Source organism: Aythya ferina (assembly GCF_964211825.1).
Source record: "Aythya ferina genome assembly, chromosome: 10".
NCBI lineage: Eukaryota > Metazoa > Chordata > Aves > Anseriformes > Anatidae > Aythya > Aythya ferina.
The window spans coordinates 14,240,877-14,256,982 of record NC_140306.1 but is presented as its reverse complement, the minus strand read 5'-3'; the positions used below and the strand labels follow the sequence as shown (position 1 = coordinate 14,256,982).

Below are 16,106 nucleotides of genomic sequence, written 5' to 3'. Positions count from 1 at the left end.
TTGCTATTATATTCCATCCCATTTCTGGTTCTCCACGCAATAGATTATCTTCAGCAATTGTGCTAGCACTGTTTAAGATGATGCCATGCCTTAAAAACTGGCATCCTTAAAAACTGTTTTAAGCTTGTTTAGCATCAGCCTCCTCAGAAGCCTCCCCTCTTCCCCTGCAGCTCACTCACTCTCTGTGCAACCCATCCACACCTTTTGCCATGTCAGAAATGCAGAAGTGCCCCCAGCAGCCTGGTCCAAGCCTGCAGCAGACTCCCCAGCACACGTTACCCACGTTCCTGAGTATGCCCCATTCTTGAACCAATGCTACCTCTTTGGCAACAGGCGGATCTCCAAGAACCACCATGGTTCGGCTGTTTTCCCACAGCCTTTTCCTTTGCTTGGCACTTGTTTTGGTTTTGCTGCAGACTGGGATACACCATTTCTACAACAAAGGTAAACCTGAACACTTCGTGCACTTCACACGTCTTCAAGGATCATCAGCTTCCTAATTGCTAAAAACTTATTTTTCTTGTTTGTATTAAGTGGTTAAAGAGGGATTCTAAATTTTCTCTAAACCCTCAGTACCTGAGCCAGTAAAGTCACACACCTTGTTAGCAGCACACTGCCTTTTCCTACTGTTGTTTCCTAACATTAAAGGAAACCCTTTTTGACATAAAGTTTTCAATCTGTGTGAGCAGCATTAGACTATCAGTATCAGGAGTGTCAGCCAGCTGCTGCCTAAGCAGGGGTTTCTGTTTCTGCTCTGTTCAGAGAAACATTCAGCTGGGTTTTGTTTTGATACATGAATTAGGACCACACTCCTAGAGACTGCAAGGGCCAAGAAGACCCTCTGACTACAATGAGCTATCTGAGTGTGCAGACAGCAGGCTCAAGCCGTACCTCCCTGCGCTAAGAATAGGACCGCTGGGTTTTTGCTGTCCTGTGTCTGTACTCAAATGTATCCCAAACGTAGCTGAGCATTCCCATCCACTGAATGGGAACAATTCAGTTACAGGAACATCGTGAGTGTCTGCGAAAGCGAAACCCAGAGACAATTGTTTGCTATGTAAATTCATATTAGCTACAAGTCGGTTACAACTCTTTGTCTCTACCTGTAGTTTAATGGAAGATTTGCTTGGGTAAAGATTGTGAGACAGAGCCTACGTGAGTACGCACGTGAGTGCCATATGCTGGTCTTAGTGGAATTCCTATTTGTATCTTAAAGGGGAAGGCAAAAGTGCTTCTGAAATCCTGGGTCCCCTCATGATCCTTGCCTGCATTGCCAGCCCTTAATGGGGTAAAAGTAAGTGTTTGGGAAGGAAACCAAATGCAGGGGCATACCAAGAGCCACAGGGCAAATCAGCACGGCCCAGGATGCCCAAAGGGGAGCTGAGACAAAGCCCTGTTACCTGAGCCTTCTACTCCACACAGAGCTCGACACAATTGTTTGCGTTCATTATGTTTTCCCAAAGTGTAGGGACTTTTTCTGCAAATGCTGCTGAAGGTGTTTAGCTGTTAACTTAGAACTGCATGTCTTATTCCAAAATATACAGAACTTTACTGCCGTGCTAGAGAACAAAAATTGCCACAGACTTTTTAATATTCATTGCTCTCCACTGTTCCCATGGGCATCAACATACAGAGAGTACTTCTGGGGTAATAACCAGAGACATACGTTTCTGGAACTGAAGTATTTGCAGTTGCTATTTCTGTGGTCAATGAACCAGACGAATTCTAACCCAGAAGATAACCTTCTGTGGGTCACTGAGTGACATCCCTGGACTTCTGCTTTGCTCTTCCTGTTTTCAGACTTTATAGAGTCTGAAAATTATGTCGGTGTTAAAATTGGTGAGAGGCTCAGCTGACAGCCCTGTGACAGACAATCTGTTCATCCCCAGAGGAACCATAGCACAGACGCAAGGGAAAAGCCACTGGGACTCCTCCGTTTGCTGTTGCGGAAGCATGCCGATGGCGCACAGGGCTAAGTGCAACTCAGACTGTCCTCCTCCTTCAGTGGCCTGGCAAAAGATGCTCCCCCAGTCAGCAGCAGGTACCAGATGCTCACAGCTTATGCTGTGGACACTGGGGATGTTAATGGTTATTGAGGCAGCATTTTCCTTTGCTTCAGATCTTCAAGACAGCTCTCTTTTAAAGGCATTTCATTGGCATGTAGATATGCCCGATCAGGTTCAATTGTAGGAAGGAAGAAGAAGCTGAGATCCAAGGCCTTTGATCTGTTCCTTTGCTTCCCCACCTAACTGCTTTCTGGTGTAACAAACTCCAGACTCAGGACAACAAGGTTTCAGGGCACATGCAGCTCCCTTATCAGTCATTTTATATCAGCAGTAAAAAAGGCTACACGGTCTTTGGTCAGATGCCCACCTGGCAGCAGCAGAAAGCATCTGTAACCTGGTCCCTGCAGCACGGGACCCCACCTTCTACCTTCTCTCCAGTTCAGCTTCGAGGCATGCCCTTGTATGCTTGGCTGCTTTTTCCATCTATGTTTTTGCTTCCTTCTCATTTCATCTGACCTCTACACTCCCAATTTTAATTACTTCATATTAATATCCATTCCACCTCACTTGGGTTTTTGTTTGTTTTAACACTACAGATCCATTTTCAATATGTTACGGAAAACAAGTTCCTGAAAGAAACCTGGCTGTTACCTGCCATGATGCTGCTCATTTTTCACATAAATAATTTTCCCTTCCCCTTTGTTTAGTCTATTTAGACTAGCTTGAATAATGGTAGAAAGCTTAACCCTTTACCCATAAAGGAAATAAGTCACTTAGGAAGTGATACAAGCCTAAAGCTGAGCCTTAAGAGAGTCCAGCGTGTCAGAACTGGAATCCTGCTCCTTTTTGAAGCCCCCCTGCACATGGCTGGAGATAAAAGCACGTAAGCTTTCACATAGCATAACAGCTATTCTGCAAAGGGGAATGCAAAAATATTCTTTCCGTCCAGTCTACCAGCAGAAGCTATCTTTGGAAGGTTTATTACAATGCCAAAATGTTGCCCCTATTATGAGATCCTACCCATAGAAAAGCAGTGCCATGCCATCTTGCACCTTCCCCATGGTAAGTGCTCCTCATGCTTCCTCCGTTGGGTATGAGGATAGTTGCCACTTTTTCACATTGTTTCCATAATTGAAGACTTTTTAGGTGTGGGATATGCTGTACAGGTCACAAAGGAGAAGGAAAAAGATCTTGGGCTAAAGCCTGGGAGCTTTGGGGAGAAGAAATTTTAGGTAACCTTGCAGATTTCCCCAAGCTACTTGCAGGCAGATGTGGCTGATAAACTTTCTCCAGGAAATTATTTCTAACTCTGCAGGTCTGTGATACCTGATAAAATACAAGAAGCTACAGCAAGCCCTATTCTTCCACTCTAGTTCCTTGCAGTCCCTTCTTGTTAATCTCCAGAATGCTAGCAGGCCTCCTCTCACCTGCTGCCTCTGGAAGCTCTCTGAGAGGGCACAAGTGAAACACACCATCAGGTAAAAAAAAAAAAACAAACAAAAAAAAAACAACACAAAGCATTCCCAAAGAGATCCTAACACGGACCTAAAGAAAAGTCATCTCCTGCTCCGCATGTAACCCCAGACCGGGAGCACTTCCCCTGGCACTGAGGGGAATCCTGCTGCTGTAGGTTGTTCCAATCCCCAAGCCCTTGCAATGCTTACTGCACATTGCTGGTGCAGGACTGCTGCGCAGCTCCTGTGCAGGAGGAACCTCTTCCAGTTGCTTGCTTCACACATTGGCTGCGTGCCAACAAGCAGTCAGATTTGTTTCTGGTCAAAGGCAAAATATTCTTCTGCAATTTCAGCTGACGCTTTTGAAGTTGTACAAGTAAGGAGCTGGATGCATCACCCAAGTGCTGCACATGGACTGCTGCGCCAGTGCTGTTGCTGTATTAAGCTCTCTATAACAGTGCTGCCAATTATCTAATAGAAGTGTGAATTCCTACAAAACACTGAGCGACTGCAGTAGGAGATGCAAAGATGTTCTTGGACACAACAGCACAAACCGTGTATGTGCAGATTAGGGTTGGTGGCAGTGCCGTAAATTAAGCTAGTGTGAAGCATTAAAAACTGATGAAGAATAGCCACTGGCATCAGGCAGCTTCGTTTGACCACTCCATCAGTCATCCATAAGACATGGTTAAGGCTGTGCTGCTCTCGCACTAGAAGAAATGTACTCACATGAAACTAAAGTTCATGAGTGCTTAGGAAAATATTAGCTTTTTGCTGGAAGAATATTAAGTTGTGGAAAAGATTTGTTTCATTTTATCTGTGAAAGGGTAAAATGGTTTAAATAACCAGGTCAGGCTTCCTGGAGTGGCTGGATAGATTTAGATTCTAATATTACAATCAGATTGCATTTCTCTTTAAGTCCTTGAGTTTGCTTTCTTATTTTTAATTACAAATTGATTATGCAGGGTGAGATTTCACCGTGTGGTGTTCACTTTGGACTTCTACAAGGTTTATGACTCCTCCAATTTCTGTGAGGTGTTCAGTTATCATGTGATATTAGCACAAATGGAAGGATTGCATTCTCTGTCAGTGTTTACATTTCTTTTTTAACAGCACCAAGAGGATGAGAATATTCCAGACGAGAAGGAGGAATTTCCTAGCTCCTGGTACAATTTTTGTAGTAATTACCTGGCAGGCAGCATGCATCAATATTCAGATGCCATGTGCTTCTTCGTGTGCCTCACGTTTCTGCAGTGTGGGCCATCTCTGCATATACACCACCACAGCAGAAACAACATTGACTTCAAAGCAAGTAAAATTCAGGCCCTATAAGCTCAGACTAAAAAATTATATAGAAGAAAAGCAAGTATAGTCACAGAATAGAGAAAAGTGGAGTATATAAGTACTCAACACACAAGACACTGCAACAACTGGAATATGCACCTCTGTAGAAAAGCAGAGTCCTTCCATGTGACACTAACTTTGCTGGTTTATGGTTCTCCTAACATTTTTGAGCACTTTCCAGCTTCAATTACAAGTCAACTCATCTGCAAGATAGTTACCATTGACACCGAATACTGAAGATCCCTTTCCTTCAGTTGGTGCATACAATTGCTAAGATTAACTACAGGATACTGACTGCATTGTCGGTATTTTGCTGAATTTGAATATATAATCTTGCCAATGGTAATTAGCATTTGCAAGGAGACAGCGGAAACGTGTTTTTTTAAGAGATGTGAATGGAAAAAAGGGGCAGGCAACATGCTTTTTATAAGTACAGTTTAGATACCACAACAAGATTATGCAAAAGCAATACTGTCATTTACCTAAGAACAAATACCCAGTTTATTTGTTTCAATACAAGGGCAAATCAATTTTTCCCTCAAATTAGACGTTTATGTAGTTTTAGAAAATCCTGATCAGTCCTGCCTGAGCACAGAAGACCAGATTAAGAAAACAGATTATAAACAGCAGTAAAGCAGCACATCTAGTCTCATTATACAAGCCAAATGAAACAGAGAAATTAAACCAAGAGCGGGAAAACAACTAAGACTTAAAACTGTGCTGGGAATACTCCAAAGACTCATTACCAGATGAAAAAGTATGATTATCTTATTAGGCGTACTACCACCCATACAGAAGCTCTGATCAAAACAATAATTAAACCACCAATAACAATCTCTCTGCATCATTAAATACTTTTGTACAAATAAATTAACTCTGCCAGCCAGAAACATCAAATGGAGATAATTTACCTCAACCAACTAATAAGTCCAAATACTCAGAAAGCCTCTCACATTCTTACCTGGGAATCCACTATCATCCTTCTTCTTCAAAAAAAAAAAAAAAAAAAAGCTTTTAAATAAATGATTGTGACAGCATCCCTATAAATTTCTGTATTTACACCGCCACTGATAAATCAATGAACCATGTGGCTTGAGATAACAACCTGTCCCTTTGCCAGTGGTGAAAACTGATTCTCTTCCAACTAGCACACGCAGCTGAGCAGGAATATTTATTTCTGAGCAAAGTAAATGGTCACTCAAGTGCAATTGTTGATATGCAGAATCTGGCAACAAATCAATAGTGACTTTAAATAACCAATTTATGCCATTACTTTTTAATACCTATGAATCTTGTTAAAATCCCATAGCATGCCGACATTGAAGCAGCAAAGGCTGCTTAATTTCTTTTGGTTTGTGGGTTTATCGAATTTGAGGTTTTAAGAATCCTGTTATTGGTGAGTGTCAGTTTCTAGCTTTTCTCTTTTATTGTCTTCCTTTGAAACATCTCTCGAGCTCTTATATCTTCCCTTCAATTTGATTTTTTGTCCTGAGACTGAGAAAGGTGCAGGTCCAAAGTTGGTATTTGTGTGTTTACTGCCTTGACTCTCCACAGGCAACCAGTACCAGTATTATTTGGGGTTTGAGGGGCATAGATTAAAGCAGATACATGGAGGCTTTATTTATGTTCCTTCAAGCAATCTAAACAAGTATATTAGATAATTTGCCAGACCACGCCAAACTGCATTCTTAAGATACATGAACAGCAGGGCTTACGTGTATATCATCTTGCAGCTTCATCAGCAAAAATCTAAGATCTAAGCAAAATGACTCTGAGGTCAGAGTCAAAATTTAGGCACAGAAATAAGAAGTAGAAACCAGGGGTTGAAATTCCTACCACGAATAAACTAACCTCTTCGGATGCACCTCTGAGAATGGGTCAGGGCTGAGATACAACAGCAGAGCAGCACTTGTAGGGAACCTCAGCTGCAGCACATGCTGTACCTGGTTAGGGGAAAACAGAGTAATACAGTTGCAGGTGCGTGTTACTCTGGATGCTTTTATTAGCAGAAAGCCCAAAAGAGTCTAAAATTACTGTCTTGAAGTGGATGAGAACTGAGAAACCTTATGTTAGCACAAGGGTTCCATACACACTTGTATGAAGACAAGTTTAGCCTGTTTATGGAAGTGAGGAGACAGCAAAACCCATTGGAAGTACTGCGGAGAGAGAGAACTTGGTTTCCTAGTGGGCTAGACTCTACACCTTCTTTGACTAGCTACTGTTTTAGCCATGGCATGCAAATATATTAAGCAACTGAACAGGTTTATATGTTTATTTTCTATCTTAATTTAACTGGAAATTGTACAACAAATATAATTGTGCTGCCATAGGGAATAAACCTAAGACCTACAGGGAGCATCCCACAGTAGATGCAGTGATCAGCACAGCCTTACATCTGTGTTCTTTAAGAAACGCACCTAATTTCTGGAGTGTTTGTCAGATGTGTAGTACAGTGAGAATCAGATCTCATGCTTTTGGTGTAGCACAACTAGTGCTACAGAGTCAGAAAGCAGGCCCTTCCCTTCAAGTGTCATTGAACGATTTGGGGGCTTATTTTGTCATCTTGCATGCCATCCATTAGGAACCATCTCTGGAGAGGATAGTGAACCAGGGCCAGCCTGATTCATTCTAACAAACCCAATATTCCTAAATCATGCTCTTTAGTTTCCCAAATTAACTTACCTCGTGGTTTCCTCTTTGTTCCTAGAAAGATATATTGTTTGTATTCAACCTGAAAATCTGCTGGCATTAGATATATTAGGATACCCACAGGTGGTTCTTTTGTCATCTTATCACTGCAGTGGGAAGTTAGCAAAATAAATCAATAAAAACAACGTCTTGGTTGATGCTTGGGGAAAACAATCTGTGGTTGAATATATAGCTCAGCAAAAGGCTGCCCCGTGAGCAGACAGCACTGGGTACTATGGCTTCCACTCACTGGAGATCTCAAATAAGGATTCTGGTTTTTATTCAGCTTTTTCCCACCACTCAGGTTTCTATCTTATTTTGCATCATTTAAAAAATATCAACAAAAACAAAAACCAACCAAACAAAAGAGCAACAACAACAACAACAAAAAAAACAAACACAGTTTCTTATCCTTTTTCAGATATGCACTCGACTGAGGGTTGTTTTTCCACAAGGTCATGTTTTTGTTCTCTGATTTGCACACAACATTTGCAGCAAGAGCCTAATATAAAGCTGGTTTTCAGTCAGCACTATCTGATGCGCTGTTTTCAAAGACTACATGCAAATAGTCAGTGCTGCCTTCTGCACTACCTCCATTTTCTTTTCTATTGAGACTGAACGTGAAGAGCTGCAGTCTGTTTAGATGATCATGGTTGTTGTAACAGAAAACCAAAGCTATTTCCAAAAGTGGAATTTATTAGAATCAGTGTATTTTCTTCTGCTTACAATACAAAAAAGTCTGAGCATGTTGCATCCCTAGCTATTCTCCCAGGTCTGGGAAGACATGAGAAGCAGAGTGGGTATGGAGAAGAAAAACTGTTGACCAGTAAATCCATTTAGAGTGAAGACTGCTGGAGCGAAGTGAAATGTAATAGAAACAAGTGAAAATTTACCCTATAGCTGCATTTCTCAAGTTATTTTTCCCTAGGAATATGGTGGGATTATCAGGCTGAGGCAGAGGCAGCCAGCTCCTGCAGAGCGCAGCCGCTCTCAAACCACACTTGAATCCAGTACCCTGAGAAACACACAGCTCCAGGACACTCAGGGGAAGTTGTTGCTGTCCCTGCATGCATGAAAAGTGCTGCACAATGTGCCCTGCATAGACATACATCTACACCGCATAGACACATGTCTACATCTTTATCTTTGCACTCCAGACTTAGTGCCAGAGGAACGATACTCAACTGACCCAAGAAGGCACGAAGCAGTGTCTGTCAGGACCTAACTCTTTCCGTACCCTCAGAAGAAGGGTACTTTGTCCTACTTTCATTAAGTCAACATTGATTTCATAATTGAAGCCATTGATAAATGAAAACTGATAAAATATAATTGAAGCCATTTCATAACTGAAGCCACTGAAGGACATCTACTGGAAATGACAGCCTTGGTTTCCTGTTCAGGGAAGGAAGACTGGCACTCTGTGTGCTGAAGATTTAGTTGATAAACTCATGTTTATCCTTAATGTAACATACAAGTGCATATCCAAAAAGTGAAATACATAAACAGTAAACAAAGGCTGTTTCCTGTGGGCTGCAATACCTACTCTATGGAGTATTTTTCATCTTGTCAGTCAGATATAGGAGCTATTCCATAGAGGTAGTTGTATAACAGCGCAGGGCTTCCTGCTTTTCCAGGGTTCTCAGGTTTAAATTCCCCTCAATGTAGGTTCCCCCTGTTTTCCTATTACAAAAGTGAAGTTGTGTGCCTCACTGTCAGGGAGAGCATTTGCTAATTGTTTAAAATAAAACAAACAAACAAAAAAAAAAACACCAGAGTGAATAAACATTTAGCTAAATAGCTTAAACATGCATAAGGTGCCCTACTCAGTTTTCAGTGCTATCAGCTGCAGCACAAGATGCTCGTATAGCAAGAACAGTCATGCCAGATGTTAGGCATGAACCCACTTGCTTCTACTGTACATCCACTGTGGCTGTGTTGTTTTAGCTCTGTGATGATTGCATAGAGACCCTGCTGAGGCACTACAAACCCCTCTATGCCCTAGCCTCATCAGAGACCACTCCTGGACCAGAGCCTTGTGCTTTGTTTGCATTCAACGTAAACAGTTGGGAAGTCTTATGGTGGGACTAGGAGGCAAGACTTACTTGGTCACCTTATTTATGAGAAAGAGTCAATGCAATCAGCATTGTAAAACTAGGAAAAGATACACACACACATTTAAAACATTCACACTTTGCTGCAGCAAGAAAGAGCGTGCAGGGTTTATTACAAAATAGCTGATTTAACAGATTTCGTTGCTGTTTTATGTCCGTTGTATAGTCTGATTTGATTTTATTTTGGTTCAAAAACCAGACAGCAGAGGGTGCCAAACCCCCAAGAGGGAGAGCACCCAGACCCACCGAGCTCTCATGCATCACCTCAATTCCCCCGTGTTGATAGCTGTACTCCAGCACGAGTGGTCAGGCCACATCGAGACACTTCAGAGCTGCATGTTCCATCTGCGCTGATAGCTGTACTGGAGTGTATTATCTCATTTGGTTGTGTCAGCACTTCCATTACAGTTTATAACCTCTTACTTCGTGGATCAATCTAGGCTATTGCAAGCCAAGTTATTTTCTCTCTGATGTGCAATTGGCACTCAATGTTATCTCAGGAATCTGAAGCCATGTTTTGTTATCAGGATGTTCCAGAGACGACTCACTAAATTAAAAGCAAGCTCTTGATCATACAGAGCTGGGCATAAACCCTCCCCCACCTTTAGCATGTGGTACAAATATGACAGAGCCATTGATGAACTAAATCTGTGTAACTTACATTCTTTGTATGTACAACATTGTTATGTATGCTGCTTGTACTTGGGACAAAGAAACATGAGATTAAAACATCAACAGCTCTGAAATCCCATTCTCATCCTACAGCAAATTATGAAATGAAGCAGTATTATATTGTCAGACATTTCTTCCTGTTCTAATAAAAAGATACACATTCTACATTTTCTGCAAACACTACTTATGGGAATGAAATGGAAATGGTTCCTTGAGTAGTAACTAGTTAAAATAGCTTCTAAAAAAAGCCCACAAATTATTCTGATTGTATTTAGGAGTCAAATCCTGAAGCCTTTGCTGTATTCAGATTCTTGTTCGAGTCAAAATTACTGCAGTTGGCCCAAAGAGCATTTGTTTCTCTCCTGTTTCTTGACAATTCCTGTCCTGGATATGAGCACAGTCAGATGGCTGATTTTACTGTTCACATACCTGATACACATAATCACTGGCCTATTATTTCTACACAGGAATGGGATCCATCATTCCTAATTGAAAATTTTGCAGATAGCAATTGATAATTTGTAAACAGTTACTCACTTCGAATGAGTTATATAGGCTCTGTTTACTTAATCTAGCTACTTGTCAGCTTTATCAGTCACTTATCAACAGAAGCAGAAAGCTGGCCACATATTACCCATTCATCATCCTTTTCTGTCTCTGGAACATGCACAACATATATCGGTATATGCCACAGAACTGGGAAAATAGTTCATAATATAACAAAGTTGCCAGCAGAATTAGGTATAATAGTTACTTTCTCAATGCCAAAAACATATAGGGTGATTCGTAAAAGTGGCATCATTTTAACGCCATCTCAACCATAAGGTCTGAAGAATTATTGCAAATATGATGTTGGTATTAGCTTACACAGGAGGTGTAGTGGTAGATGTCAGGTTGGACTGGGAATAAGACCCCTGTGCAGTCATCTGAGAACGTTTCTCAGGGCAGGAGATGCTGCAGGAGAGGCCCTGCAGTCCCTCAGACTACAGAGAGGTACCATTTTCAATATCTTCATGTAGTATCACATGGTACCAAACTCAATTTGTGTAGAAATAAATCATTCCTAAGGCACGTCGCCACAGAAATTATCTGTAATTGTTCACTGCACAGGTAGTGTGCGACCCTCGGTCTGCAGCCAGCAGTATTCAGGATTGTACACCCCTCAAGGGAGGAGAAAACTGGTAATTTCATCTCTCTATTACAGTAATAAAATCCCAAAGACAATATGGTCTCACCTTTCCACACCTCACTAAACCCGTTGGTGCTCCAAGCTGAAGGGAAATGTTTTGACTGCAATGTGAAGTTTACCCCAGCCGCAGGGCCTCAGCTGGGGTTTCTCCCAGCAGACGTCTGCCCCGGGTGCCCAGCTGCCTCTCAAGGGACTCTTCACCACCCCGTGTCTCTGCCGAGCTGGGGACAGCAGCCGGGGCCAAGTAAGCAGCCTTGAGCAAGGACCCAGCCTGAGCCACCCAGCTCTGGGCTGGGCTCAAGAGAAGGTTCCAGAACGTGTGGGGTGCCACCACAGCACTCAACATGGCTGCCCCAACATGACCGCCTCACAGCTCCTGTCACCTCACACACATTTTTCCTGATACTTTTTTACTTCATGTACAGGCACCCCTCATGTGTGCCTCATACTTAACCCTCCTCTGTGCCTCATACTTAACACTATATATTTATTTTTTCCCTCACATATGTTCCCTCTTGTCCCAGCCCAGCTGGGCTTCATCCAGCTCAGCAAGTGAGCATGGGCACTTCAGTCACGGTTTTAAACAAAACAAAATTAATGCATGCCCTCACAAAACAGACATGTTGGAAAGGCAAGGGTAGACAAATCACCATCTCTGCCCTTGTCCAGCAACAAATAGTTCACTGCTAAGAAAAGGACACACACACTCTGCTTTACTCAAGTGAAGGCAATGGGGCTCAGTACAAAAACTTGAATAAAAACACCACAAAAGAAGTATGGATACCCTATAACTTTTTAACCAAAACTGATGGGAAGATGAAGACTTTGAATGCCTTTAAAATACAGCCCTTTCTATTATCTGTTTGCAGAGAAAGTGGAAAGCTGATGTAAGGATTTGGTATATACTGTGGCACATACAGATTTTTGATTGAAAAAACAAAAAACACACGCTGAAATGCATAAAAAGTTATTATTTTTGAGTTCCCACAAATCTTTCATTACCTACAAATTAAATATTTGCTCCCATTTCCCCCAACCCTCCAAGATGTCTCTGTTACCACCTTCATCTCAGGGAGGATAGTTTTGTGGATTACTGTCGTGATCAGCAAATTTCTTCTCAAGGGGAAACTTGTCCTATTTTTAAATTCAATAATTTAATTGAGAACTGGAAAAATAAAAACTTACAAATAAGAAAATGGTGTCTTCAAATTTAGGTAAATTGCTCGAAAACGAGCTAGTGGTAGAACAGAAGTTGACAATCTGTGTTTCATCCATAGCCCAACAGTGAATTGGGAAAGGGGGGAATTGCAAACCTTGCTCGGCTATTTGCCTCCTGTGAACACTATTTTGGGTAACCAGAACCTCCTAAAACTGATACCCTTCAGGACATCATCAAAAGGAATTTGGGATGATGTTAAAAATCACTGTTAATGTCACTGATCCTTAGCTCAGCTCTCATCTCAGTCACCAGTAAATTCTGCAGTGTAGATGAGCCCTTTGGAGAGCTTAATATGTTAAGAGAATCCATTACTTTTTGCTGATTTATTTTATAATGGCTCATTTACATGCACTAGGAAAGTGTATTTTTATACTAGTAGAAAGGCACAGATTGCCTCTTTACATTCATACAGGTTTTCAATTTTAGACAAGATCTTTAAAAAAATGACAGTATTATGAAGTTCCAAGAAGCTTTTCAAAGTCACTTAGGTTTCTAAAATCTATTATGGTTATTTTTTTCTTCTTATTCCAAAGGTTGTATTGTTGGACTGGTGGTACTAATGAATCCTGTTGGATATGTTGAGCAATATGAAAAATAGGGCACTAATGTTTTAAAGTCTCTAAAACATTTCTCAAATTGACTGTAAAACATGGCATTTCTACAATACACGATTGTTTGGCAGGATATAAAAGCTTACTGGTTCTCATTTGGATGATTTGCATAACTTGTTCATGGCATCATTTGTAAATATTATGCCCATCCCAAGCTGCTGCTGATAAAAGAATAAAATTGCTTTTGCCAAAGCATATCAAGCTAGAGATGAGAAAAAAAAAAACTTCCTGTGCAAAAAAAGAGTAGAGCTATACAAAACGAGTTAAAATTATATACTGCGCTAATCTCAGGAAACCAATTTTGATGTCTGCTAGAGAACATAAAAATGAAAAAAAAAAATTTGTTCCCTTTCACTGCGCAAAGTGGTTCTGCACATGTTGGGCAAACCAAGGAGCACTGGCTCTTCCCCAAGGGCTGTTTGCTGTGAGCATCCTGTGTGCCAGCACCCAGAAAGTTCCTTGGCTCATGCCGCTAAGACAGACTGGGCTGAGAAGGGTTTTTCTGGCACCCCAGGCTCGCTGCTGATTAAGACGTAACCAGCAATTCTGTTTCACGCAGACAGAAGACAATTCAGTTTGCTCACTGACCTGTGTTGACTCTTCGGTACTAACAAAACCAAAACACCACTACAAATCTATGTCACCCAAAAGACTGAATACAGAGGAAAATCTCATTTACTCAGCAAGGCGGGGCAACCTCCATATAATCATTTTAGAGTGTACTTTAATATTCATGACTGTCCTAGGTGGTGGCAATTTTGAATCACACTACAAGGTTCACCAGCCTGTGCTTGCTTAGGAGAAGTCCTTCGAGGGATGCTGGATTGCTTGGGAAACAAGGCTGTGGTGAGCACGATGCTGCCCATCCTTGGTGGCTCTGTCACAGTTCCCAAACAGATGGACTTAGATCTGGAAAGCACATCTGTTTGTTCCCCATCAGAGTCAGAAATATGTCATTGTGTCTACCTTCATGAACTCCCTGATTCAAAAGCACAAATGAAAACTTTCATCTCTATAGCTAGAGTATTTGGAGGGAAGGAAGAAGAACGTAACTAGGACATAGAATGCAACTATGTCTGACTGCTTCACAGACAGTTTCAAACTCACTATATTAGCAACCATGCTAATGTCCCTGCGCTAATTTTTATGCAAGCAGTTGAATTGGCTGCTGTAAACTTTTAGGAAATACGCCAGGCACTGAGAGATGCTGATATCTCTAGATGTGAGGCTAACACTTTAACAAGGCACCATTTATACATTATCTGCGGCAGAGCTCTGAAGTTACTAGTGTGCCGCTGGGCAGGGAGGGTAATATACTGCTCAGCCCCACTAAACCTGACAGCTGGCTTAACTGAGGCGTTTGTCTCCTCCATGAGGAATATAACAGAGCAAATATCTCAGAAAAGATACCATGACTTCTTGAATAGGTGGAATTTAATGACTTGATTTGGATAGTGCTTTTCCTCCTCACCTTGCATTTTTCTGCTTCTTAAACTTAGCAGACTACAAATGAGTGGCATTTTTCAATTGAACCTTAAACTAGGAAAAAATTTACAAGTCAGCAGCCAAGGCAAAGGAATCCCCAGAGAAAGTGCTTGGCATTATTTCCTGTGGTGATTCTTTGTCTGCCAAGTTGAATTTGGGAGAAGAGGCAGAAAAGAAAATGAGAATTTGCTTTCATTATAAAAGATGGGAAAAAAAAGAGTAGGTGACTAATTACATCTTTAAGGTATATGTATCCTGTTCATATTGTATATAGATGACAGTAATAACCTCATGTATAGGAATATTTTTAAAGTACAGAGTTAGCAATTTAGTAGACACAGCAAAATAAAAGTATTATAGATTGCATTTCTTATATCTCAGTTGTAACAAGATTAAAACAAGATTTCAAGCCATTAAAATCAGCATATTGCCAAAGTAAGATTGGAACATAATGCTGGATATACATGTGCTATTCACTACAAACCAAGATCACCTCAGTTAATGAATTTGTACTGATGAGCGGAGTTCAGAGCTACTGCTTCTTGAAAGCAGACCCAACTAGCTGGGCTCCAGCATTGCCTTTGGCAATATATGGGCAGTAAAGCTTAGGAGTATGGAAAAATCTTGTTTTTAAACAAGTATTCCTAATCAATAATCCTATATTTGAGCATAGAAGGGACAATTAACCTTTCAACTTGGTTGTTAGAGCTTGGTACGGATATTTTTAGACCATAGTACAAGATTTGGCTGTTCCTGCTGCAGTGACAAGCAAAGCTTTTCTTTAAAAGCTGTAGAAAATATGAGTTTTGTGCAGTGAAAGCATGAAATGATAAGGAAAGCTACAGATTTGTATTTTAGAGTTGCAAACACCATTGCTATATCTATGCTATCCACTTTAAAGTCTGTTCTATAGCACGGCAGTAAAATGCTTTCCTCTGCACAAATTTTTGAGTTTTGGGAATACTTTGCCCCCGGTCTCCTTTAGGAAAAAAAAAAAAAATTAAAAAAAATCGCAAGTTCTTCCAAAATAGACTATGCAAAATAAGGCTATAAAAGACTGGTGTGTCTCCAACAGCTACACCATTATTAGAACACAAGTTGCATGTGCAAAGAATCTGGATTCAAGTTCCTGGTCTGCTTTGCAGAAAGAGGAAATTGAACCTGAGACTTTCACCTTAAATACCAGCAGCCGGATACTCAGGAGATTGATCCTACTTTCCAGGTTTAGTAAGAATGGGATCTAATAAATTATTCTTCAAAACCTGTATCTTCCCACAAATGCTTTATTTCACAGAGTCCACATTCTTCATGAAAAAGCAGGGTATAA

At 41.0% G+C, this 16,106-nt stretch overlaps 1 protein-coding gene across 1 annotated transcript in view; it reads right to left on the bottom strand.

Moving 5' to 3' along the window:
• SFMBT1 (Scm like with four mbt domains 1) overlaps nt 1–16,106 on the bottom strand; it is a 102,735-nt gene that overhangs the window by 78,262 nt on the left and 8,367 nt on the right. Inside the window, exon 2 of the mRNA XM_084531123.1 lies at nt 6,656–6,747. The gene's annotated coding sequence lies outside the window, so the exon portion shown is untranslated. The remainder of the gene's footprint in view (nt 1–6,655; nt 6,748–16,106) is intronic.